At 42.5% G+C, this 24786-nt stretch overlaps 1 protein-coding gene across 1 annotated transcript in view; it reads right to left on the reverse strand.

Moving 5' to 3' along the window:
• The window catches only part of BMPER (BMP binding endothelial regulator), a 230641-nt gene that overhangs the window by 43345 nt on the left and 162510 nt on the right, over positions 1-24786 (reverse strand). The gene's annotated exons all lie outside the window — the stretch shown is intronic.

Consider the following 24786-nt stretch of genomic DNA (forward strand, 5'->3'; position numbering starts at 1 on the left):
CCCTATTCTGGAGTATGGACAATAATAAAGCAGACCCTGAACCTGCAGATCTTACTCCCTGTACAAAAAGTTTAGGGAGAAGGGTACCACCAAATTAGGATCCCATAGGAGATATGCTAGGCACAGCATTTAGGACTTTAAAAGCATATGCTAGGCACAGGACATTTAGGACTTTAAAAATACCAATCTATTCTTTGAACTGGGCTTCAAACTCCCTTTTCTCTTTCTGTCATGGCCCCTCCTGCTGTAGCTGACAGCTAATCTGAGGATGAGTTAACTGAGCCTTGCAGAGAGATGCCAGCAGAATCAGCAGAGCCTGAACCAGCGAGGGCTTCTGGCTCAGAGCTAATTAGCAGGGCTAAGGAGGATTCTAGCAGCTCTGGGCCTCCAAATGTAATTTGGCGGCGCAGACAGAGACTGAGAGTGGCCTTAAAGGAGAGGTGCCGCTCAGCAAGACTGCAGGCTACGCATCACCCAGAGTCTTTGCAGGGGCAGTACCAGGCAAGTAACTCTGGGGAATAAAAAAACCGTTGGCAGGAACTGCAGTTGTGGTTGCAAAGTGGATTCTACTTGACCTTGTCTGCACACCTCCACTGTCTCCAGACCTGACTGACAACAAACTGGCTTCTGACCCAGATTCCTGGATTCTCCTGGTTGCTGTATGTATTCCTGGCAATTGACTCCTGGCCTGATTGACTTCACTTTGGACTCTCCCATGGACTTGGTAACCATGGACTTTATTCTTTGCTGAACTGCCATCAGCCCAGCTCTGAGCCTCCTCAGTACTGCATGTTGCCGTGGCAGCACACCAGCCCCACCCAGCCTGCACACTTTCCCTCATATAAAAAGGCACAACGTGATTGGCTTATGGTTAGCGGCCTGTACAGTTGGAGAAAAACGTGGTTGGCTTTTCATTACATCAGGTCAGTGAACCATTGACATTAAATGAAATGTACTATTTGAAAATTTGAAGTTGCCAATGGGATACACGGTTGTTATAGGAACAAGATGAGTTCATATTTCATTGGTTGTGAGTACCAGCTTTGGCCATGGTGTGTCAAAGTTTACGTTTTTCAAAATGGTGTCTGGAAATTGGGGTATGAAAGAAATAATAGATGTTGCTACAAATGCCCTATCCAAGAAACTGAAATAAAAGAAACACTAGTTGGTAACCAGTTCATGGAAACCAGTTGGTGACTAGTTCATGGAAACAACAATATTCACTGGCTTCTGCCAGACAAAAAGAGAGAAAATAAATAAACTGAAAGGTGAATGTCAGTGTTCACCAAAGATCGAAAACTTCATTGCGTCATATAGATAAATGAGATAGGCCATGCTATCGGTAATACAAACAAAAATGTTTAATTTTATTTTAAGACGGCAGTAACCATGAGAAAGTGTTCTGTTTAGTTGTTCCATTTTGTATGTTTGTCATTTATCTGCTGGAACTCATCTGGCCCCACTACATTTTAGACTATGGTGTAAATACTTAGGACACAAAGTCAGCATTCCTGGCTTATATACCGACTGTTCCCCCACCCCACCCCACTCCAAAATCGTCAGACTATTTTATTTATTTATTTATTTTCTTAAACTTTTATACCGCCCCATCCCCGAAGGGCTCTGGGAGGTGTACAACACAAGGGAAAACAATATAAAATAACTAAAACATTTAAAAGCAGCGGTGATTGTAGAAAAACTATTTCTAATAAATATATAGTAAACCTCAATAAATCCCATAGACACCATAATGATGGTCACTGAGCAAAACTCAAAAAATTCCACTCCAAATCCCTTTTTATCGTCTGCTCTGGCTATCAAAACACACACAGCAAGCCAGTCAGAAAATCCACACATCAGGGGCTTGGAGAGTGACAAACAAGTTACTATTTGTGATTTCCAGATCAGCCAGAGTCCAGCTGTTGTTCTTGTCTTTACATCCCTTTCACAATCCTCAGAGGCTCAGCAGCCCGGAGCTAACCTCCACGCAGCAGCAATCATACCGAACAGGAAGCACACCAAAAAAAGGAGAGAGAAAAAAAATCTAACCTGTATAAACATTTCCCTCAAACACTCTCCCTCAAAAATCCCCAGTGGTTGAAAACCCAACAGAACATCAGTGTGAACGGCTTGCCAAAAAAGCGGCACTCCAGAGGGGGAGCGTACTGCTCCACACAGAAGTTGCTTTTTTGCCCAATGCCAATTAGGTGGGCAATGGAGACTAAGTGAAAAACCTCATGCCGAGCCAATGGATAATTCCACATGGATGCTAGCCGGCAGCCAATGGAAATCATGATGTAAAAGTTCAGATCCAGGGCACCGCTTCAGGAGCCGAGTCGAAACAAGGCCTGTTTGTCAAGCTTTGTTGTGTACGCAATTGGAGACTAGCATGAAGAAGCCGAGCAAATGATAAGGGAAGAAATTAAAAACTTCGGGCGAGAAAAAAAAACGATGCGTTTGTTGACTTGGTTCTTTACGCCCTGATTATAAACACTTGCGCCGAAAGTTGTGCCTTCAGCATGCTGACAGTTTGGGACTAAGCTATTCAGTATTTGACATGCACAGACTTCGCCAAGGGAACAGGGGTGGAGATGTCTCAATGGTGGAGAATTTTCTTGCATGCGGAAGGTCCCCTGGCATCTCCAGTTAAAGTAGACTCTCAAGACAGTAGCTTAGGTAGAGCAGGTTTTGATTTAGTGGCTATCTCCAATTAAAGACCAGATAGCTGTCGATGTGAAAGAGAGGTCTTTCACATCTACAGCTATCTGGTCTTTAATTGGAGATAGCCACCACGAGTCTGAATGGACAATACTGATTTTGCTGGACCAAGGGGCTGATTCAGTGCATGGGCTCTCTTTTTCCACCATTGATTTAATACCCTGGAATTATCATTTTGCACCCTCAACTTTTGAATGAGCATCCGGACCAGGCAGGATAGCAACTAAGGGCATTTCCCCACTTACCTTTGCTGCCCTTTGCTGTGCGCGGCATCTCTGGGGCGCGCTTGGGCGTCCCCACGACCCCGCACTCTGCGCGTGGTCATCAAAAGGTGCTGTTTCGAGGAGCGCCAGGGATGCCGTGTGCTGAGGGGGCGCGAGAGCTGCAGTGTCGGGGTGGCTGCGTTGTCGCCGCCCCTGTAGTGCGGAGTGCTGGGGGACCCCATGCTACTTGGGGAGAGTAGCGCAGGGCTTAAGGTAAGTGGGGAAAGGGCCTAAGACTAGTCAGGGCCACAACTGCCCATGGTGGAGTTTTGACTTGTCCAAAATAAACGATGCGGAAAGATTCCCATTCCATTTTTCTATGGATCCTTTTGAAACATCTAATACCAGCCACTGATGGAGATTAGTCGTGATAAAATACGAACTGATTCAGCTCCTATCTTCTTCCCAGGTTGGAAGCTGATCATTTAGCAAACCCATTCAGATGCTCCCGAAATAAGTTGTTTGTGCCTGCTTGAGTTAATAAGAATGCTTTTTTACAACATTTTCATTTTCTTGCTGCCACTGCCCTTCAATATCTGCCTGCCCAAACCAACTGCTGTTTCTAAAAGGGTACATCATAAAATTTTCTTTGAGGCTTCGTAACCGAAACTTATTATGTGCCTTTGGTGTCCACCCATGAGCTCAGCTAATCTTGCAACTGGTTCTTGTGATCAGTTCTTGAATGCTGCTGACTGGACAGGCACAAAAATGGGCAGTGCAACCTATTGGCTGTTTGAAGGATGCATCTGAAAACACAGGTCCAAAGAGGGGACACGCAGCAAGTGATTCCTGCTTTACAAAGTAGATAAGAATTTTATAGGGTGCCTTGATAACAGTAGCGTAGCTACCAAGGGGCTGGGTGGGGACAGGTGCCCTGGGTGGATGCCGTTGCTGATACCACCTGACTTGCATGATTCAAATAGGCCTGGCTGCTCATTACTGTTCAGCCATAGCCACTCTATGAAAGCCAATGTGGTATAGCAGTTAGAGCTTCAGAGCATGGTCTGAGAAACAAAGATTTCAGATCCACCCTTTCTGGGTGATTTTGGACCAGTCACATAATTTCAACCTAATTAACCTCCCAGAGTTCTTCTGGAGATAAAAAGAAAGAGAGGAGACTAATGTGAGCAACTTTGGTCAGAACTGTGTAAAAAGACAGTAGTTTTGCAAGGTAGAAGCTGTGGAGGGTGAGGAGACAGAAAACTCAAGACTGAGAGGCAGACAAAAGCAGGTTGGTTGCTGGGTGGGAAGGAGATAGGGTTGCAAACTCCAGACTAGGAAACTCCTTGAGATTGTATGAATAGAGCCCGGGGAGGGTGAGGTTTGAGGGCTGGAGATCACCCGGAATCTCAGTTTCGTACTGCAAGAGATTTCATTCAACAGTAAAGATAACTGATCACTTGGCAGCATAATGAGAATAAAGTATTTTGTGGGATTTCCAAGAATAGGACCTGAATACAGTGTCCCTCCTTAAGGACTGACAATGGGTGGCACTCTTTTTTAAAGAGGAAAGACCAGGGCCAATTGGGATTCAACCACGAGATCACATTTTTTAAAAAGGCTGCCAGAAGTGTGTGCATTGCATCAACCTAGGGCCCTGAGGAACTCAATATGAAACCAATTCTGAAATTTGGACACTGAGCTGGAAGAGAATTAGAAACATGACTCCATTTCAACTCCAGGTGTTTTTCTCTCTGTTTATGCTGCATTTTGAAAATGGCGATGGTCCATATTTCTCATAAATTGGAGACCTGATGTGGAAATCTACCTCTTAGGCTTCTGTTACTTACTGTAGTTTAAACAAAACAACCTTCCAGCTGAAATTTAAACCAACAAGTCCTTTCTTCCAGAAATGTGTTTCTTATTGCCCATCTCCATTGATCACTGACTTGCTGACAGACAGACAGCTAGTATTAATCCAGGACTATCCCTATATCAGCTGCCATTTTTATGTCCTCGCAACAGGTAAGATCTGCTACAGTAAGCAGCAAAGCCTATACAGCGGTGCTTCCAATGCTACAGAATGAGATGTCTCCAGAAATCTGTGGCTCCTTCTCTTTAGTTGCTTTGGGAAGGGGAGCAAGACTTAGTACTTTCATTTGGCTTAACTAGCTGAAATGGTTTTATTTTTAGATGGACTGTGCAATTTTATTGTTGTGGTTTTGTTATTCACTGGTTACTGCATCATCATCATCATCATCATCATCCTCACAATATGAAATCACAACTGCCAGATCTTCAGCTGGCCTTGGCCTTCATATGCATCAGGTTCTTCCTAAGAACCTAGGATATTATTATTGTTGTTGCTGCTGTTGTTATGGTATTACATTGTAGAGTTTGTGAACTTCCTCGTGGTTTTTATATTGACCTTCAAAGTCAGCTGAAGGAAGGGCATGGTATCGTGCCAGAATAAAAGCTCTCCAATGTTAAGGTACTTCAAGGTTAGTTGAATAAGCCTTAGGAGAAGTAGAAGACCTATTGGCTTTGCTAGCAATAAAGGTTGAAGGACTGGCTAGAGCAGTGGTCCTTTCTGCATAAATGTTTATACAATGTTTTCAATTCCCATCCCTCAAAACGATTCCTGGCAGCCATTACGTGATGCCCCTCCCCTTTTTTGAGCTCTATGTTTAATGCTTGGTTCAGTGCTGTACAGCCTGGTGCTGCATTCTATACTCCTCATATACTCAGTGCTTCGAAGATTCCCCCCCCCCCCCAAAAAAAAATAAAAATAAAAGAACAAACAGAGCAATGCTGCAAATAACAGGAGAGGGGAAACTGAACGAGCTCAGAAAATGGCACCAAGGAGGAAGTTCAGAGAAACAGAGAACAGTGGGAAATGTAGTCAATAGATCACACAACACCTGAAGACTTTTTCAAAACACACTGTGTAACAGACTTCTCTCTGTGATGCACCTCTGAAGATGCCAGCCACAGATGCAGGTGAAACGTTAAGAAGAAGATCCACCAGACCACAGCCGCACAGCCCCAAAAAACCCACCAGAACCAGTTTTTCAAAACAATTTAGCTAGAAAATTGTTTTAAAAGGGGATTCGTTTAAAACATTTTGAGGCTGGAAATAAAACATTTTGGGCTAAAAACAATGCAGAACTCCATGGAGAAAACGTTTTATTTCCTGCTTCAAAATGTTTTAAAAGGATAGTGCAGAAAGGACCACTGATTAATGGCTTCTTTGGCCTGTTCATAGCCCATGCTGTTTACAATCCAGGCCCAAGAACTTAGGATGTTGTTATTGTTGGAACTGCATTGTGGAGTTTGTGAACTTCCTTATACTTTTGAAAGGCAGTGTATAAATGTTTAAAACAAATAATATCACAATCAGCTTGGCTCTGGGCTTCTAGCAGGATGTAATCAAATCTAAAACTGAAAATGGCTACCCGGGTACATTCTGCTTGGTGAGTGTCAAATGCTGAAAGCCTGCTGTGACCCCCAACGGTCTTTTAAAAGAAAATTTGTACGTTTTTAAATCTTTCGCAATATCTGCACAACTTCTCTGCAGTAGCACTTATTGTTCTAGACAAGTGACAATTCACTTTGGAAAGGCTCTAGGAAACAAACTCTCTGTTTGGGAAGCCCACCAGTCTGGAAAGACGTTTCACCAGGATCACACCTGTCCTGAAAAAGGACGCAACAAGGGGGTGGAAATCCACTGGCCTCCTGCGACATCCACTTAACAGAAATTACAGTTTCATCATGTTTCTTTAAACAAGTCTTAAAGCTGAGTCTCACAATGCATATACAAGGAAATGGATTACAATTTTTTTTTGCGGTAGTATTCGCCAAGGCAAGCTGATAATGGATATTCCTGTAACAGAGACATTCTCAAGCACCCCAGTCCTCCTTCCGTTGTATATGATTCCTGTTCGAGACATAACCTGAACATATTTTAAAATCCCATTTTGCTGAAAAACGCAGACGCCTTCTCATTCACAATTAGGGGAATCATTTTGATTGCTGACTGGGTAGTGATTGTGGTAATGTAGAGACATGTTCTTGTAGGAGCATGGGTCCGTTCTGCACAGCACAAATAAGACATCCTGAGGATGCAAAAAAAGTGTCTTGGGGAGGAACTCTGCACAGCTTTTTCCCCGACATCCTCAAGACATCTTATTGCTGCTCAAACCATCCTATTTTAAGGATGCTTTAAAGTGTACCTTTCCCCCCTAAGCCACCTGCAAGAACTCCTCAGACTGGCTGTGTGGAATGCAGAGCTCAGAAGGCATCTTATTCTTCCCATCCGACTGGTAAGCTCTCTGGTCAGTTTCACCCCGCCTGTGCCCGATATTTTCTGTACTGCTGAAGGGATTCTTCCTGCCTCCATTGGCTGAAGGTTGCTCCAGGACATTTGCTCTGCAGGCTCCGATCTTGAATGGCTTTTCAGCCCGAAGAGTACATGTATTCAGCTGCTCCTGCCAATTCCAGCAATATATAGTTTTCCTTTTGGGTTTTTTGGGGGGTAGGGGAGAGGAGCTGCATTTGAAGATATGCAGACACAGCTGCTAGGAGGGTTCCCACTGAAAGCATTGGGACCACAGAAGACAGATCTACCACCCATTGAAAAGCATTGGGCTATGCTTCTCAATGGATAGTAGACCTGCCCACTATAGTCCCAATGTTTTCAATGGGAGTCCTCTGAGAGGCTAAGATTCTCACATGCATGTCTGCATATCTTTGAAAACAGCTCCTCCAATTCTTTTTTTTTTAAGGAAAAATATATATTTCTGGAATCAGCCTGAAGAACTGAGTACAACTATTAAAAAATGGTATTAAAAAACCTTCTCTGTTTTTATGTTGCTTATGCCAGATAGATCAGCACAGGAAGTTTTAGGATGGTTTCGATTATTGGAAGAGCCATTAACCATACTGTAAACAGATTGCAACAAAATATCTCTAATATGAAAACCTCTGCTTTCAGTTAGCGTTTCAATTTATTGTGCCTTGGGGTAAATGGCGAACTTGGCCTCCCCCGCCAGTCAATATTTGCTCTCAGATCAATAAATCTTCATATGGACCACAAAACAGAAACCAGTAATTGTTTAATACCAACTTGGCTTCCATTATAAAAACTAAAGGAAGATTTCAATCTCCCAATTTCCTTTGCATCTGGAAAAGCTTTTAACCATTCAGAGTAATCTCTTTGCCTTCAGACTCCATCTTGGTTATGGATCTTGCTTCTGCTCCATCTGTTACTTAGCACAACATGCAAAAGGTTTCACCTTGCCATAGGAACCTGAAACCAATGTCAGCATGTAGCCAAAGAACTAAATGGCAAGTATGCATATTTGAAGATCTATGGATGGGTATGAGGAATAGCAATTTAGATGCATATTTAGCTCAAGAAATACAACCATGAATATCTAATGCGATATGAACAATATATCTCAGTCATGCTACTGTGAACACTGTAAGATTCCCTTAGTCTAAAAAGCTGTTACTTCCATCTGAGAAAACCTTGACAAGAATCCTATTGGGAAAGAAATAAGATGGGAGAAGGGGTTATATTCATAAGCATATGAGAAAGAACAAAAGAAAGAATTATTCTTTTTATAAATGATAGATTACGGATCTTCTTGGACAATCAGGCTGAGGAAGGGTCATGTGTGATTTGCAGGGAAAGGATACACACAAAAGACCCTTAGTTGCAGGAATTACAGTAAGTCATCTTCCAGCCCTGATCAGGAACAGAGTCTGTAAGATACATTAAAGGAAAACATCTGTCTTAATGGAACAGGACTCAAGGCTGACATCAGAATGGGTAAGCAAGGGAAGAATTGAAAGACAAATCTCAACAAAGTACCGTGGCCTTGATTCTATTAGTTTCTTTCAGTCAGAAAGCAATCTACCACACACTGGGACATGTAGTCCAAATCTGCATTGTTCACCTATTAGTCAAGGGGCTCATCGTTTGTTTTAGATGGGAGACCATGAAAAACTAAGGAGCTTCCTCATCTGCATTCAACATGTAGGTTCAACTGTATATATGAACAATAAAAAGGCGGTCAAAAAACAGCAAACTTACAAACTAATGCTTTTCATTGTAGTGCCTCCATCCCCTTGATGTATATTGATCAAATCTCATTTGATTTTCACGTTTTATATTTCCTTGGCAGAAAATGCTATCCATCAAACTATACATAGTTCATGAAATGTAGCCTTTTTGTGCCATATACAACACAAGATAATTTTTTCATTGATTCTACTTACAATTCCATCTAACTTTTTGAGAGGACAGAAGCAAAGGAACTCTGTGCATAAGATAAATAAGCAACTATAACATTTATGTGGAAGGAGGATGAAGACAAAAGACGGTTTCGTTTCAAAAGATTATGGTGCTTCGTGCACTTACTGTTTGCGGCGTGCCTGCGCGCTTCCTAGTAGGGTTTTCCTGGGGCTTTCTTTCTTTGCTCTAGCATTATTTTGCATTTTAACATTTTAAACTATTCTCTCTACAGGGTCTTAAAAGACATTTTCCACAGCTAACTTCTACAGCTTGAATTAGTACAATTATCCAATATAAACAAGACACCACATATAGTGGTCTATGGGAATGAAAAATGTATAGGCTCAAGCTAAGAGTCTCAGTGGTCCATCATTCTGTTTCATTCATGGACCAACCTTTTGCCCTAGAGGGCCAACAAACAGGTCATAGAGGCCAAACCTTTCTTCTAATGCTGTCTCCTAGCACTTGTATTCAGTGGTTCTCTGACTTTATTCAAAGGGGTTCTTTTTAGTCACTATGGCTCGTAGACATTGATGGACCTATTCTCTATGAATCTGTCTAATGAAGATGGCTTTCAGGCTCAGGATTAGGAGCCATTCTCACTGGTCCCTCATGCCCTGGAATTGCAGTGCCTTCCTTACACAAACCAGTGCTAAGATTTCAGCACTCAGGAAGCCAGTGTGTTGTAGAGCGCCAGCGCAGAGTAATGGTGAAGAGCAGAGGAATCAAATCTGGAGAACCAGGTTTCATTCTCCTCTACTCCACATGAGCTGCAAACTCTTATCTGGTGAACCAGATCTGTTTCCCCACTCCTCCACATGAAGGCTGCTGGGTAACCTTGAGCTTGTCACAGTTCTCTCAGAACTCTCTCAGTCCCACCTACTTCACAAAGTGTCTGTTGTGGGGAGAAGAAGGGAAGGAGATTGTAAGCCGCTATGAGACTCCTTACAGTTGAGAAAAGTGGGGTATAAATCCGAACTCTTCCAGTTCTAGATGGCAATCACACAGTACTATTCAGAACAAGCTGACGTGCTGTCTTCAAAGCAGCCACACATAGGCCGTCTAAGTGAAGCCATGCTGAAAAGGATCCAGGGCAGATAAATCAGCTGGAAAATCCACCGTCACTGTGCCACTATATGCTCAATTACTTGTTCCGTAGTTCCTGGAAGCCCTAGATGTTGTCATACACATTCAGTAGAAACACCAAGTACATAACAGAAGCATTCCAGTCCGGGCCAGCGAGAAAGTTTGGCCAGGTAAGTAGTCAGTAAAGGGGAACTACAGGCAATGTGGGTCAACAGAGGGGACCTGGGAAGGCTCCATCACACCCAATAGTGCCATGATGCATTTAACACAGAGGTGGGATCCAACCAGTTCTCACCACTTCTCTAGAAGTGGTCACTAATTTTTTCTGAGTGCCGAGAAGGGGTTACTAAAGCAACCTCCCTGCCCAATAGGGACTGGAGGTGCGTGTGTGCGGCGGCGCCACTGTTTGAATCCCACCACCATCGGAACCTGTTATTAACATTTTTGGATCCCACCACTGATTTAACAGGCTCCAAACCATGGGATGAGAAGGTGAAATTTACTTATCTTCACTTTAGTTTGAATTCCAAATTGAGCCAATATAACTTGCCCATCACAAATCCTCCGAAAACATCATGAAGGCTTTGGTCCATCAATTACATCATCTAGTTCAGGGGTAGGGAACCTGCGGCTCTCCAGATGTTCAGGAACTACAATTCCCATCAGCCTCTGTCAGCATGGCCAATTGGCCATGCTGTTAGAAGGCTGGGATGGGGAATTGGACTTCCTGACCCTCTGGAAAACAGCAGATCTCCCTACCCTGATATCTAAATTGAAATCTGCATACTTTAGTCTGAATATATGCTTCTTTTTTTTACTCACTACAGATCTGACTGATCAATGAGGGATTACCAACAGCTTTCATGAGTCACTTAGTAAAAAAATCATAAAATTTAAGATAATCTTGAGTGGTTTTTCTTTTGCCCCAGTCCTCCCTGAATGCTGCTAAATAATTCCTGGCAAAAATCACATCCAGCTCTGTAGTCTACAGCAGTATTTCTGAAGGATATATCTGCCTTTGAAAGAGATCCAAGTGTACTCAATGGCAGGCATTTTTCTAAATGATAACTTAGTTCTCTTGTGAAGGTACATTCCTCCCTCCCCCTCTTCTCTAGCTTGCACAGATTTGAAGCTTGCGCTGTATTATCAAGAAGAAAGTATAAACATTTCCAGTAAGTAGAATTCACATAAATTCGTTTCCCAAATGGTGCTTCAGCTGTTCTTGGTTGTAAAGCTTCAATGAGAAAACAAAGAAAGCAATTTTTCAGTCCCTGAGCTTCTCCACTGTACAAGCAGACATACCCCTGGCACACAACATTGACTTAAGGCTGAAGAGCTCTTTGGCTTTCCTACCTCTGGACTTCAACACGAATGATTCCCTTTAGTCAGCATTTGGCTGAAAGGAAAGCCAAAGTATACCTATATATTTTTCTTCCCATCATGTTCAGCATATATTCATCAGTTGCTTTCATCTTCAACCAGGTCACCAAGGGGGAGAGGAAATCTTCTCAGGTTTAAAAAATTAGCTGAATTCCACCGAGATATGTCCGGTTGTGAGGAACTCAGGTCCAAAATACCTTTTATCCTTTAGCGATGGCAATATCATACAAAAGCCATGAAATTCCCTGGGTAAGTCTGGGAATATTACCTACTAACATACCCGAGCTATGTGTGTTAAGTACCATCAAGTCTCTTCTGACATATAGCAATTAATGGTCACTGAAACATTCTATGAAGACTTGTTCAGGTCTTGCAAGATGAGGACTGTGCCTTCCTTTATTGAGTCAATCCCTCCAGTTTGTGGGATCCAAAATTTTTAGTAACAGGTTCCCATGGTGTGGTGGGATTCTAACAGTGGTGTAGCACCAATGGGGCTGGGGGGGGCATGACAGGGGTGTGGCCGGGCATTCCGGGGGCGCGGCATTAATAATTTCTCTGTTACTGTAAAAAACTCTTACTGTAAAAAAAAAGTTCCTAATTTCCAGCTGGTATCTTTCTGTCCATAATTTAAACTCATTATAGCAAGTCCTATCATCTACTGCCAACAGAAACAACTAAAGAGTCCCTCTGGACCCAACAGTAGTTAAAGGTCCCTCCTCTTACTAGCGATGCAGAAGCTCCGGACTCTGTGAGAAAGAAGAGAAGAGAGGGAGGGCGAGGGTGTGGAGACGGAAAAGCGGACCCAATTAGTAACCCCCTCTCGGCACACACAAATATTTAGTAACCCACTCTCGGGAACTGGTGAGAACCTGCTGGATCCCACCTCTGAATCCCTCTTATATTGGGTCTTCCTTTTTTCCTTCAAACTGTTTTCAGTTTTTCTTAACTTATTGACCTTTTCAGTTACTCCTGCCTTTGCTTAATGTGGCCAAAGTGCAACAGTCTCACTTTAATCATTTTAGCTTGTAGGGAAAGTTCAGGCTTGATGTGATCTAGAACCCACAGATTTGTCCTTTGAGAGGTCCATGGTATCTGCAAAAATCTCCTTCAACTTTCTTCGAGTCAGCTTCATTCACTGTTCAATTTCCATACCCTTATATAATAACTGTTATCATAACTGTGGTTATCAATTATTTTGAACTTGGTCACCAGAAACACATCTTTACTCTTAGAAATCTTTTCTAGCTCCTACAGGGCTGCCCTTTCTTATCTCAATCTCCCACTGATATCTTGTTTGCAGTCTCCCTCTGGTTGATGATTGAGCCAAGGAATAGAACATCTTGAACAATTTCTATTTCTTCATCGTCAACCTTAAAATTGTATTTTTAAGTCATTACTTCAATCTTCTTGATGTTCAGTCCTGCTTTGGCACGTTCTGATTTAACCTTCGTTGGGAGCAGTTTCAAGTCTTCACTATTTTCTGCCAATAATGTGGTGTCATCTGCATATCTCAAATTATTATTGTTCCTTTCACCAATGTTCACTCCACCATGCTGTAAATCCAATTCAGCTTTCCTTATGATACATTCTGCATATTGATTGAAGAGACAGAAAGATAAAATATATCCTTGTCTGACAACTTTGCAAATTGGAAACCATTCTGTTTCTCCTCATTCTGTACTAACAATAGTCTTTTGTCCAGAGTAAAGGTTGTGCACCAAAACAAGTTAATGTTATAGCACACCCATTTCTTTTAAAACCAACCTTAGTTTTTCATGATCCACATAGTGAAAAACTCTATGAAACACAAGCTGATTTTCTTTTGAAATTCTCATGTTATCCAATGAGTTAATAACCTCCAAAATGTCCAGTCTTTAAAACCTTCCTCAAGTCTTGCAAACAGAAGGATGTGGCTTCCTTTATTGAGTTCCATCTCATGTTTGATTTTCAACTTCCAACTGTCTTCAACTTTTCCTAGCATTATTATCTTTTCAAATGAATCTTGTCTTCTCATGATGTAACCAAAATATAATAGCCTTAGCTAAGTCATTTTACTAAGGATAAAATTATGTATGAAAGTATACCACTAAATCCACAAGGGAATCACCTTGTGCTTGGTAACTCAATGGTGACTTCAGTGATAAAAGTCCCAAAATATAAAACAAAGGTGAACGATTCAGCAACTATTCATACTAAGAAGGCTTGGCTCAGGTCAATGCCTAACAGGAGACTACCAGGAACCCTACACCCATTACTTTGAATTCTGTGTCAGGAAGACAAGATAGCAAAGTAATGAATAAATGAACCAAAACTCAAGATCATAGGTTTACGTTGTAGAGATTTTTTGAAGCCATATCCTCTAGATGGGAATAACAGGAGCATGGCAGATGCAGGCCTAGGGTAGGGGTACAAACAGTAATCTCAGAAACTGTGAACACCCTGCCTGGGAGGGCATAGCTCCCTGCAGGCACAGGTATATGTTAGTGAATGATCGACAGTTACCAGATGTTGTGAGAGATGACTAAATTTAAAAAAATGGTTTTCAACTGTTCAACTATTTCCCATCCATAGGAAATGATCTGAAAGGACCCTTTGCATCCCAGACACATTTTTCAAACAGGGAAGGTTAGCAGATCGTGAATGTTTAACTCAGAGTTCATTGACTCGAAGGAAGGAAGGAAGGAAGGAAGGAAGGAAGGAAGGAAGGAAGGAAGGAAGGAAGGAAGGAAGGAAGGAAGGAAGGAAGGAAGGAAGGAAGGAAGGAAGGAAGGAAGGAAGGAAGGAAGGAAGGAAGGAAGGAAGGAAGGAAGGAAGGAAGGAAGGAAGGAAGGAAGGAAGGAAGGAAGGAAGGAAGGTTCTGTGTTTCTGTCAAGAAACCACATTTAAATATAGAAATATGGTATCATTGTACAATCAGGGGGAACCAAAAAAGAATTCCATCTTTTTCAATCAAGAGAAACTTTCCTATATACTGATTACAAAATAATATGCTTCTTCATCTGGTTTCCCTATAAATTTTTCCCGGCTTCTAAACAGCAACAACAAAAATCATTAGCTTTCCACAGAGAGAAAGCATAAATTGGCTCACAGGGGAAACGTGGCAGTCTTAGACTGGAAGGAAGCCATGGAGAGTCCCAGGTGAGTGATGTCGGTCCAATGCTACAGTCTAGTCAGGATCTAACGTCCCACCCCCACGCTCTCGCTCTCAACATCCCATTCCCAGTACTTCAGCAGGAAAGGAGACATCTGTGAATCCTCTGGCATCGTTTCAATGTCTTACAGCTGTAATAACCACAAACATAAAGATAGAGGAGGGGGTGTCAGTATTCCGAGTTCACGGTTCCCAAGGTACATCTCTTAATAAGCATAAAAATATTGCCATTATGTATGGTATCTCACCAAAGAGGCAGGTAAAAACAAAAAATGAGGGCCTGGGTCCAGTTGTGAAAGCGGCATGGGCCGCACCACCAGATTTGCCCTCCCTGGGACACCAACACCGGAAGAGGGTCAAAACAATTGGTGGGTGAACACTGTGGCCCTCTGGGATGCCCAGACGCAGCACAAGCTGTTGCATCAGCACTTCTGTGCCCCCACCGGCCCGCCAGTACAACAGGAGCCTGCTGGAGACACATCCAAGGGTGGTGCACACATTAGTTGGTTTCTACGGCAGGTTGCAGTGTTATGCCATGGCCCAGGGCCTGCATTTCAAGCCCTATGAATTTCTTTTCACTGGTGGAGGTATTTGTTTGGCTGCCTCCCTGCATCGCCAGAAAGTCCTCAGGAGGCAGCAATGCAGCAGCAGTGCCATTCCCAGCCACTTGGGGCTCTGGATTGGGCTGCCCAATCGAATTCAGCCATCTCACCACTCATACAAATGGGCAAGTTTCAAGTTTGTTTTGATCAAATTTATATCAGATTATATCAGACTTGATAGTATAATAGTGTTTTTGAAATAAAGGAATCAAACTACAATTTGTAGGTATGCCAATATAATATGTAAAATGTCACTGTTACAATCATTGCCATTTTAATGCAATATTCCTTGGATAGTTAAGGCGACTTAATGTTTTTTCTGACAATGAAGAGATATATATTTAGATACAGTACCTAGGTGTTTCTCTGTATCCCATGACATCAGCTCAGACACTACTTTTTTTTTACTAGCAGCAAAGCCCATTGTGCTAAACAATACAATGGGCTCTAGAGAGCTGGTGGTGGAGGGCGTAGCAGTGAGGCAGAATTTGCTTAAATCAGTAGGGAACCAAGCTACTTTGCCCCAAGTGCGCAAGGTTCTCTGGAACGAGTTACTTTGGAAAAATGTTTTGATCCAACTTGTGATTGTATTGCTAAATATTAACTCTGTTTATATTACAAGTCTGTTTTCCCATCTAAATTACCAAGAATACTGTAAACATACAAATAATATTGTTGTAAGTTGTAAGTTTTTGTGTCTTATTTAAATCCATGCGAAATTTGTACATGTATCACGGATCTCCAGGTCCCAAATAAAGGTTGGCAAGGCAAGGTCTGAATACACATAACAGCAGGTTTACATTTTTTGTGAAGAAATGTATATGCAGAGGTGGGATCCAGCAGGTTCTCACAGGTTCCCGAGAGTAGGTTACTAATTATTTGTGTGTGCCAAGAGGGGGTTACTAATTGGTGATTTTGCCACGATGATTTTGCCTTAGATTCGCCCTCCTCTCAGCAGTAAGCGCCGCAGAACTCTGAAGCAGTCTAGCAGGAGGTGCGCATTCAGCGTGCATAGGCAGCCTGCGTGGCATTAGTGCTTCCCCACCCTATGACCAGCCAGCAGCTGGAGCCCTTGCCACGGCCCCGCCCCAGGAATGCCGCCTCAGCCTCGAATGCCCGGCCATGCCCCTGCCTCGCTGTTCCCCACCCAGCCCCACTGGCGCTATGCCACAGTTTGAATCCCACCACCATGGGAACCTGTTACTAAAATTTTTGGATCCCACTACTGTGTATATGTATACGTACAAACATCCATTGTGATGTCAAAATGGCAATTTTAATGTATTTAAGTAGCAAATTGACCTCCAGGTCCCATTTGGAGGATGGCAAGCCATGCTGTGAATGCAGAGAATAGCTTTTTTCACACATGTTAATGCTGCTGAAGAGAAGAAATTTGGTTCACCTCCTGAAGCAATTGCCATTGCTAAGCATTGAGGAGTCTGTTGGCAAGTGCTGTGTGGGGGTGGAGGAGTTGTCTGCTCTTTCTTTGGGGGAGGGGCGAGTGTGTGTGTGTGGGGATTGGGGTGCTTGTTGTCAGCAGGCCGGGGTTTTTGTTTGTATGTTTGGGAGGGGATAGGGCCGTGGTGGCGAACCTTTGGCACTCCAGATGTTATGGACTACAATTCCCATCAGCCCCTTCCAGCATGGCCAATTGGTGCTGGCAGGGGCTGATGGGAATTGTAGTCCATAACATCTGGAGTGCCAAAGGTTCGCCACCACTGGGATAGGGTATGCTGGGAGTTTGGAAGGGTAGTCTCTTGAACTGGGGGTTGGGAGGGGGTGTGCACGCGGGCAAGGGGGCATCCAACAACAGAAGCTGAACCAATGATCACACAGAAGAGTCCTGCATGCCCATTGGTTGAGGGTTCATCTTCGGATGTTCCAAACCTTTAGTAAATTATATAGTTTATCAGATAGGATTTTTAACTTTTATCAGGAAGCTCAGAGTATCCAGACATCCCCATTTTATCCTCTCAGCTGTGTGGCTGGACCATTCAAATTACCCTCAACGCTGAAGGATGATTTCAACCCAGATTTTCCCTGCCCTGATCTACTACACCACATGGAATCTGTAACATAATTCCATAAGCCAAATTATTATTATTTTTATTTAGTTTATGCCAGTTAATATTATTTTGAATTGGCCACTGTAGTCTTTTGATTAATAGCAAATATTTCAGTTCTTGGTTATGGAAGGAGGAGGGACATTTCTCGTACATTTTTTTGTCCCTTGAAAGAGCACAAAATGTCCCCAATTTTCTTGTTATAGTTTTAGCCTGAACACATTTAGATAAAGTGGGAATATTTAATGTCTTAATCCTTGCTGCTTAAAGCTATATACTCTCTTTTCCTAACAGTATTTCTTTTATGCAGGAATGTTTACAACAAATAGGTTGGAGGATTTGATATGCTCCATATACTAGTGAAGTAATAATTCAGGTCCATGACCTCATGGCAATGTCAAAGTAGGATCTGTACTCTCAGTTGTTACTGGCTCATCATCAAGCCACTAAACGTTCCATTCCACAGAGAGGTGCCTGTTGGTTCAATCTAGCTGGCAGAAAAATTCCAGCGCTCTGAGCAGCACACAGTGAATGGGGATAAGCAGCAGATAACCAGCAGATCATAATCATAAGATCAGATCTCTTAATCTATAATAATAATGAATTCAAGTTTACTAATAAGTTGGTTAGAAAGTACACAGCTTCCACATTATCAACTACTACAGGCAGTATTAGGTAGTGGTTAGTCTAGGATCTATCCAGTTCCCCACTCCATTCTGGGACCTTGTAAGGTGCCTTTGGATCACTCATTACCCTCTCAGCCTAACCTATTTTATAGGACTGTTGTTGGGAAGACAAAATGGAGGAAGGCAGAATGGTGTTGTATACCACTTTGGGTTCCTATTGGGTAGAAAAGTGTTGTATAAACAAATGAACAAACAGACAAGCGAATGAACGAACGAACGAAAAACTTCACTTCCATAGAAGTACATCCAAATAGGAGGTGTTTCGTAATCCTAACTAGTGAATAAATCACAGACTGTGGAGAAAAGAATTCTAAAATTCATGTTAAGACGTCATTGAAGAATCACATCATTAATACAATGTCATACAGATGGCTGAAATTGTCAAGCTGGTTGCCTTTTTTGGTATTTGAGGCAAACTTTCTCTTTCATAATGTTCTTGCATATGGCATATTTCTCAGAATTCTTATCAAAAGCAGATCACTTAAAGAGGACTGTCATGAAAATTAAGGTAAGACCATGAATGTGGCTGGACAAGCTTGGAAGAGAAAATAATGGAAGGGAAAGAAACCAATAGAAAGGTCAACTTATCTCTCATTTAAAGATTATGCCTTATTTCACAACAAGCACAAAATACCTCTTGCCTCCCCACCCCTCCCAGAGATCAACACAAACGTAAGTGATGCCAAAATACAAACCAGTGCTGTGCAAATCTACTCTTTTAAGCCATACAGTTCAAAATCAGGATGAAGCAGAATTTTATTACCTCCACATACAAATTTGTGCAGACTGCCATAACTGTATATTTTTTTCAGTACAACTTAAGAGCCAGATCTTTTTATGTAAATGCTGTGGTGACAATCTACATATGGCTCATTCCACACATGCAGAATAATGCACTTTCAAACTGCTTTCAGTGCTCTTTGAAGCTGTGCAGAATAGCAAAATCCACTTGCAAATAGTTGTGAAAGTGGTTTGAAAATGCATTATTTTGCGTGTGTGGAAGGGGCCTATGTTTGAACACCTCTTCTCTGTAAATTAAATCTAATCCTACTCACAACTTCAAGACACGTTTCCAAGAACAGAATCATAGTATGCTAATATCTGACAAAACAATGATGCTGAAACTGGCCTCCTCATATCAAACATTTATCCTGTATCACAACGTCATCACAATTCACCCCATGGTAGGCAGAGACTCACCTGGATTCAACAGTACTCATTGAGGCTCACTTTATTACCAAGAAACCATTTCAACCAGGTCTCTACATAAGCACAGTTCCTTTCCTGTGCACTCCAGCCTGATGAAGCCTTTTGGTTGAGCTGTGACCCTGCCATGGGAAGGGTTCCCCTAGACAAAACCAATGGTAGGCATCCTATCTTGGCCAAGGCCACTGTCCCCTCCAGTGGTTTCCCTGCCTGCATTTTCTGTGCCTTCTCATCGCTCCCCAGACAGCTTGCTTTCCTCTCCCCCTCCATCTCTAGGGTTGCTGAACCAGATGGATTTTTAGTCTGAGCCAGTGGGCTCTTCTTATGTTCTTAATGTCACACACTTAGCATCCTCACAAAACCCAAATGCACCAATGTCCATTGGATTCAAGTTGATATTTATTATTACGGTCTTTTGGCCAGCCAAGGTAGGATTCAAGTAATTTAACAACAGATTTCGGTGGTGGGAATTCAAATAATTTAACAACTGATGATTTACAAGCACCATTTTAACAACCGGTTCTGCTGAAATGGTGCGAACCTGCTGCATCCCACCACTGCTGATGTCCTTTGAAGAATAATAATGCCTCATCTTCAAGGTACATTTATTTTCTGTTTTCCTACAATATTATTTCTACAGCGAAAAGAGAAAACCCACTATGCTAACCTGTGCATGTCATTTCCCTGTGATGTTTACCTACCTAGCCAAGATATAAATCACTTTTCTTCCTCATGTCAAGAAGTTTATTGCACTAAATTAATCACAAGCACTTTCAAAGAGGAAGTGGGAAGAAAAATCCCAAATATGAAATAAAAGCACAGATGCAATATTAGATGAAATAAAGTCTAATATCTCTGTGCCTGCTCTCCATTTGCAATTTTCATCACTTACCTGTGAAAAATGGCAGTGATAAAATGGTGTTATTGCTGAAATACATGCAACAGATCTCGTTTGGATAACAGTTCTTAATACTCTGTGGCCATTTCTGCACGGCACAATTATACTGGGTTTCAACAGGTATCTTACAATCTGGATCTATTTTATCCCAGTTCCTCCCTTTGCGTGGGTGCCCATTTCTGTGAAGGAGTTGAGTTAAGACCAGGTGGAAATACTCCAATTTCTTTTGCACGAGCCAGCCTTCTTTGGTTTTTACAATGTAGATGCAGCATGCATGCTCGAAACCCCGCCCCCCCAGCCCGGTGTGCTGCATTCTGATTGGCTCTCCGCCCCCCCAAAAAAGCAATGCTTTGATTGACGAATCCACAACAACCACAGGAAAACCAAGCAGGACACACGCACACCTTTTCTCTAGCTTTGGAAAGGATTCGGTGCAGTAAGCAGCATGGCACGCACATTGTGCTATACAAAGTGAAAACTTTTGACCAATACTGGGCAGATCAGTATGTCCCCGCCACATGTAAAGGTGTGCAGGAAACCACAGCATGAGGCACACACACACCCCGCCCCCGACATACCAAATAACGTTTGATTGGTCTTTGGGGGCATCACAGAATGAGAGCATCCTGCCAGGAAGGCACTTCCACACCTCTCCCCTCCCAGGATCCTGATCGGAATGTGAGCTGGGAGCTGCAGGTCTGGGCTGGCTGCAGCTCAGCTTGCAAGTGGTGCTTGGTGAGAGTGAGCTGGAACAGGGTGAGCATGATGTAAGGCAGGGAGATCAGGCCATGGGGTAGGAAAAATAAATTGGTTTTGCTCCGGTGGCCTTCGCACGGAAGCGACTCAACGTAGGATTCTGGAAAAATATCAACATTTTAGTGGTTTTTGAAAAACCCGGGAAGAGGGAAATATCACGGGACAAACCCACTTTAGGATTGGGAACCATGCAAACTTCTTGGCCAAACTGGGGTATTTATCTTGCTCAACCCGGGATATTTGGACCATGCAGAAACAGTCTGTGTTGATCTAACAATACAGAGGAAATGAAAGTGCTAAAACATGTAAAATCTCCTCTTCTTAGCTGGGGGTTTACAGTAATCACAGCCTCAGGCCTGGAATATATTGTATATGGTATGATACACTACTGCAGAACCTCAGCTTTTTGGACCCTTTCACAAGTTCAACCAGAAGTTTTGGAGCTTTTTTTATGATACAATCCCTTTTACAGGGGCATGGATGCAGAGGCATATTGAGGGTAGAGCAAGACATGGCACATACCTTGGGCACCTCGTCTTGAAGGGGTGTCAGCCTGCACTCCACAGCCTCTGAGAGGCCACCATTCAACTGCCCTGCCCTGAACTCCACATGGAGTTTGAGCTTTAAACTATAGCCTCGAAGTCAGCAGTTTAAAGTTGGATCCCGCTTAGCTGAGCCCAGTACATACATACATACATACATACATACATACATACATACATACATACATACATACATACATACATACATACATACATACATAAAACCTTTATTAGGCATAAAACCAATATAACAACCAGCATTATCCAGACAGATGTTCCATACATAAAACCAACACAGGTATTATTCCAAAGTTCCTAAAAGGAACCTAGCTACAGAATTTAAAATCACAGAAGAAGAGTTGTTTAGTAGGAATGCAACCTTCCCAGCAACAGAGTATTCCTTAAACTTAGCAGGAAGAAAAGTCAAAAGCCTGGTCCTAGCTTCTTCGTATTTGGAGCAGTTAAGCATTATGTGTTCCATGGATTGCACCACTATAGTACAGCTGAGCCCAGTGTTGAATGGGGTGCCAGCCCCCGATTGTCATGTGGAGCTAAGGGGACAGGGTGAGCCAGCAGTGCTTGCTTTGAATGCCATTTTCTACATTCACCCCTGCATGGATGTAAACAGCAGGACCATCTGGGCAGGATCAATCACATCATATTTTCCCACCTAACTGGAATCTTCTTTTCATACAGGATTCAGATTGTATGGGAAAGGCTTGTACAACTGGGGCCCCACCTCCATGGTTTTTTGATATATAGAAGAAGAGAAGAGTTTGGATTTATATCCCCCCTTTCTCTCCTGTAAGGAGACTCAAAGGGGCTGACAATCTCCTTTCCCTTCCCCCCTCACAACAAACACCCTGTGAGGTGGGTGGGGCTGAGAGAGCTCCAAAGAACTGTGACTAACCCAAGGCCACCCAGCTGGCATGTTTTAGGAGTGCACAAGCTAAACTGGTTCACCAGATAAGCCTCCACAGCTCAAGTGGCAGAGTGGGGAATCAAACCCAGTTATCCAGATCACAGTGCACCTGCTCCTAACCACTACATCATGCTGGCTTTCCTATAATATCTTAGCGACTCTCCTATAATGTCTTAGTGACTGCCTTCTTTTACACAAAATTGCCCAGACATGATTTGTATCCAGCTTCACAGGTCCAGAGACTTAAGGACACATCCAAGAAAGGGAGGGGGAGTTTTAATGAGTCTGTCTTCCCATTGCACATCTGCCAGGATCCACCGACTCTCCCCCCAAACAAATTTCAAGGCAGTCTCAGTGGGCTGCAGAGGAAAGTGGAATGAAAAAGTCCACTCTGCAAAGCTCACTCTTTGAGCAAATCTTATTGGATGCAGTATTATTTTCATAGGACTTTCTTCCTGTGGCCCCATCTGCTGCTGTACATGCAAAATTAGGACTGCAGAAGGGGACAAAAAATTGTACGTACATCTTTTTTAATGGCAGATAGGTATCTGAGTGAAAAGGAAGTACTTTGGGGGATGTTAGAAGCCGCTCCCTACCTATATACCTATAAATAAAGCAAGAGCTACACAAATGCCATAGGTGCCCAGTATTCACCCCTCTAAAGGGAACCAACCTGGCTAAGTGCTGTTTCTGGAACTTATCACCACTTAGGGAAATGGTATGTGAGTAGTAATAATGGTAGAGAATAATATTGTACATATACACTTTTTACAGCCACTTCAAACTGTTCCCAACAATGAAAACATTTGCCATTTCAAAACTGATGCCGCATGCACTGAAATGGAAGGAAGAGATACATGTCTCTTACCATTAACGGGATACGCATAGCTGACCTGTCGTGAGACACATGTGTGCCCTTTCATATTCATTGGGTGGGGAGGGGGATAGTGGCAGTGACAACAGGACAGGCACAACTGATGTGACTCCCTTGCAAAGTAGAATGTGGTTTTTACTTCTGCTTACCATTGCCCAGTTCCAATGCACCTTTACTTTTTCTGTCAGGCAAGATCAAATGAAACTAAAAGTTGTATCTTTATGGTGAAACGGCATTCTGGATACCAGTCAAAGAAAACAAATGACCTTCAAGATCAGGCCAGGAATATATGTAACACCATGGCTTAGATAAGCTTAGACCCCATCCCCATCCCCTTGGTTTTCACTGTGATGAAAACAAGTAACAGAAAAGTCTCATTCTGATACTTGCATTTGATTTGATTAATATACCACTCTCCATGGCAGATGGGCTCAAAATCCATATGCTTAAATTAGTCAATGAAATTATTGTTACAACTATACTCTGTACAGAAAATGTATAGTTAAAACTTAGGACTAGCCTAGTCATCTGTGGTAAGACTGTCCTCTAGATGAGTATTCAAGGAAACAGCTATACTTTATCCAATAACATTTGAAACTATCTCAATTCATAAGCGTTCAGATGACTACTGAATCCAATTTTTCCCGACACATGCAAAGCATTTTTTTCTAGTTACAAACACTTGAATTAAACTTATTTTAGAAAATCTATCTACTTATTTATTTTAAAAGGTGGGGCCCAAAGGAATTCTCCCACTGTTTTACAGCACTTGCACTATCAGAATGGCACTGTTGTCAGTGGGAGGGTTGTGAGTATTCCCCTCTATCAGCAGAACTCCACTGTTTAGGAAGGTTCCTGACCCTCTTCCCCTAGGATGAGAATTGGAAGGGGGCAGGGGTCAAAAGGCTGAAGTGTTAGGCAGAAATCCTGCTTTGAAAACCATTCCACTCATGGTATTTTGGATCTAACCATACATTTCTAGGCAGCCTTGAATCTGAAGTTCTTGAAGCAGTTTACAAAAAGAAAAGAACGAACACTATCGTATTCATTAAATCAGAAACAACAAACGCAGAAGCACCAAAACCAAGTAATGATAAAAATAGAATAGGACCAAGGTGTTACATGCTCAGACCAAAGTTAACAAAGACAAGGACAAAATGGTGGGAGGCAACGGAGATACTGATCTACCACCAAATGTTTAGACGAATAAGACCGTCTTCCTCCTTCTGAAGCCGAAAACCTAACAACAGGCACAACGCAAATTTGCAAGGGGAAGGGGATTCCACATGTGGGAAGCCACCACAGAAAAGTCTCTGTCCCATGGCCATCTTTTCAAAGATGGGTCACAGAAGGCACAAGCAACAAGCCCCCAGCTAAGGACTTTAATATTCAGTGGTTTCC

The sequence above is a fragment of the Sphaerodactylus townsendi genome, linkage group LG11, assembly GCF_021028975.2.
Source record: "Sphaerodactylus townsendi isolate TG3544 linkage group LG11, MPM_Stown_v2.3, whole genome shotgun sequence".
Lineage (NCBI taxonomy): Eukaryota > Metazoa > Chordata > Lepidosauria > Squamata > Sphaerodactylidae > Sphaerodactylus > Sphaerodactylus townsendi.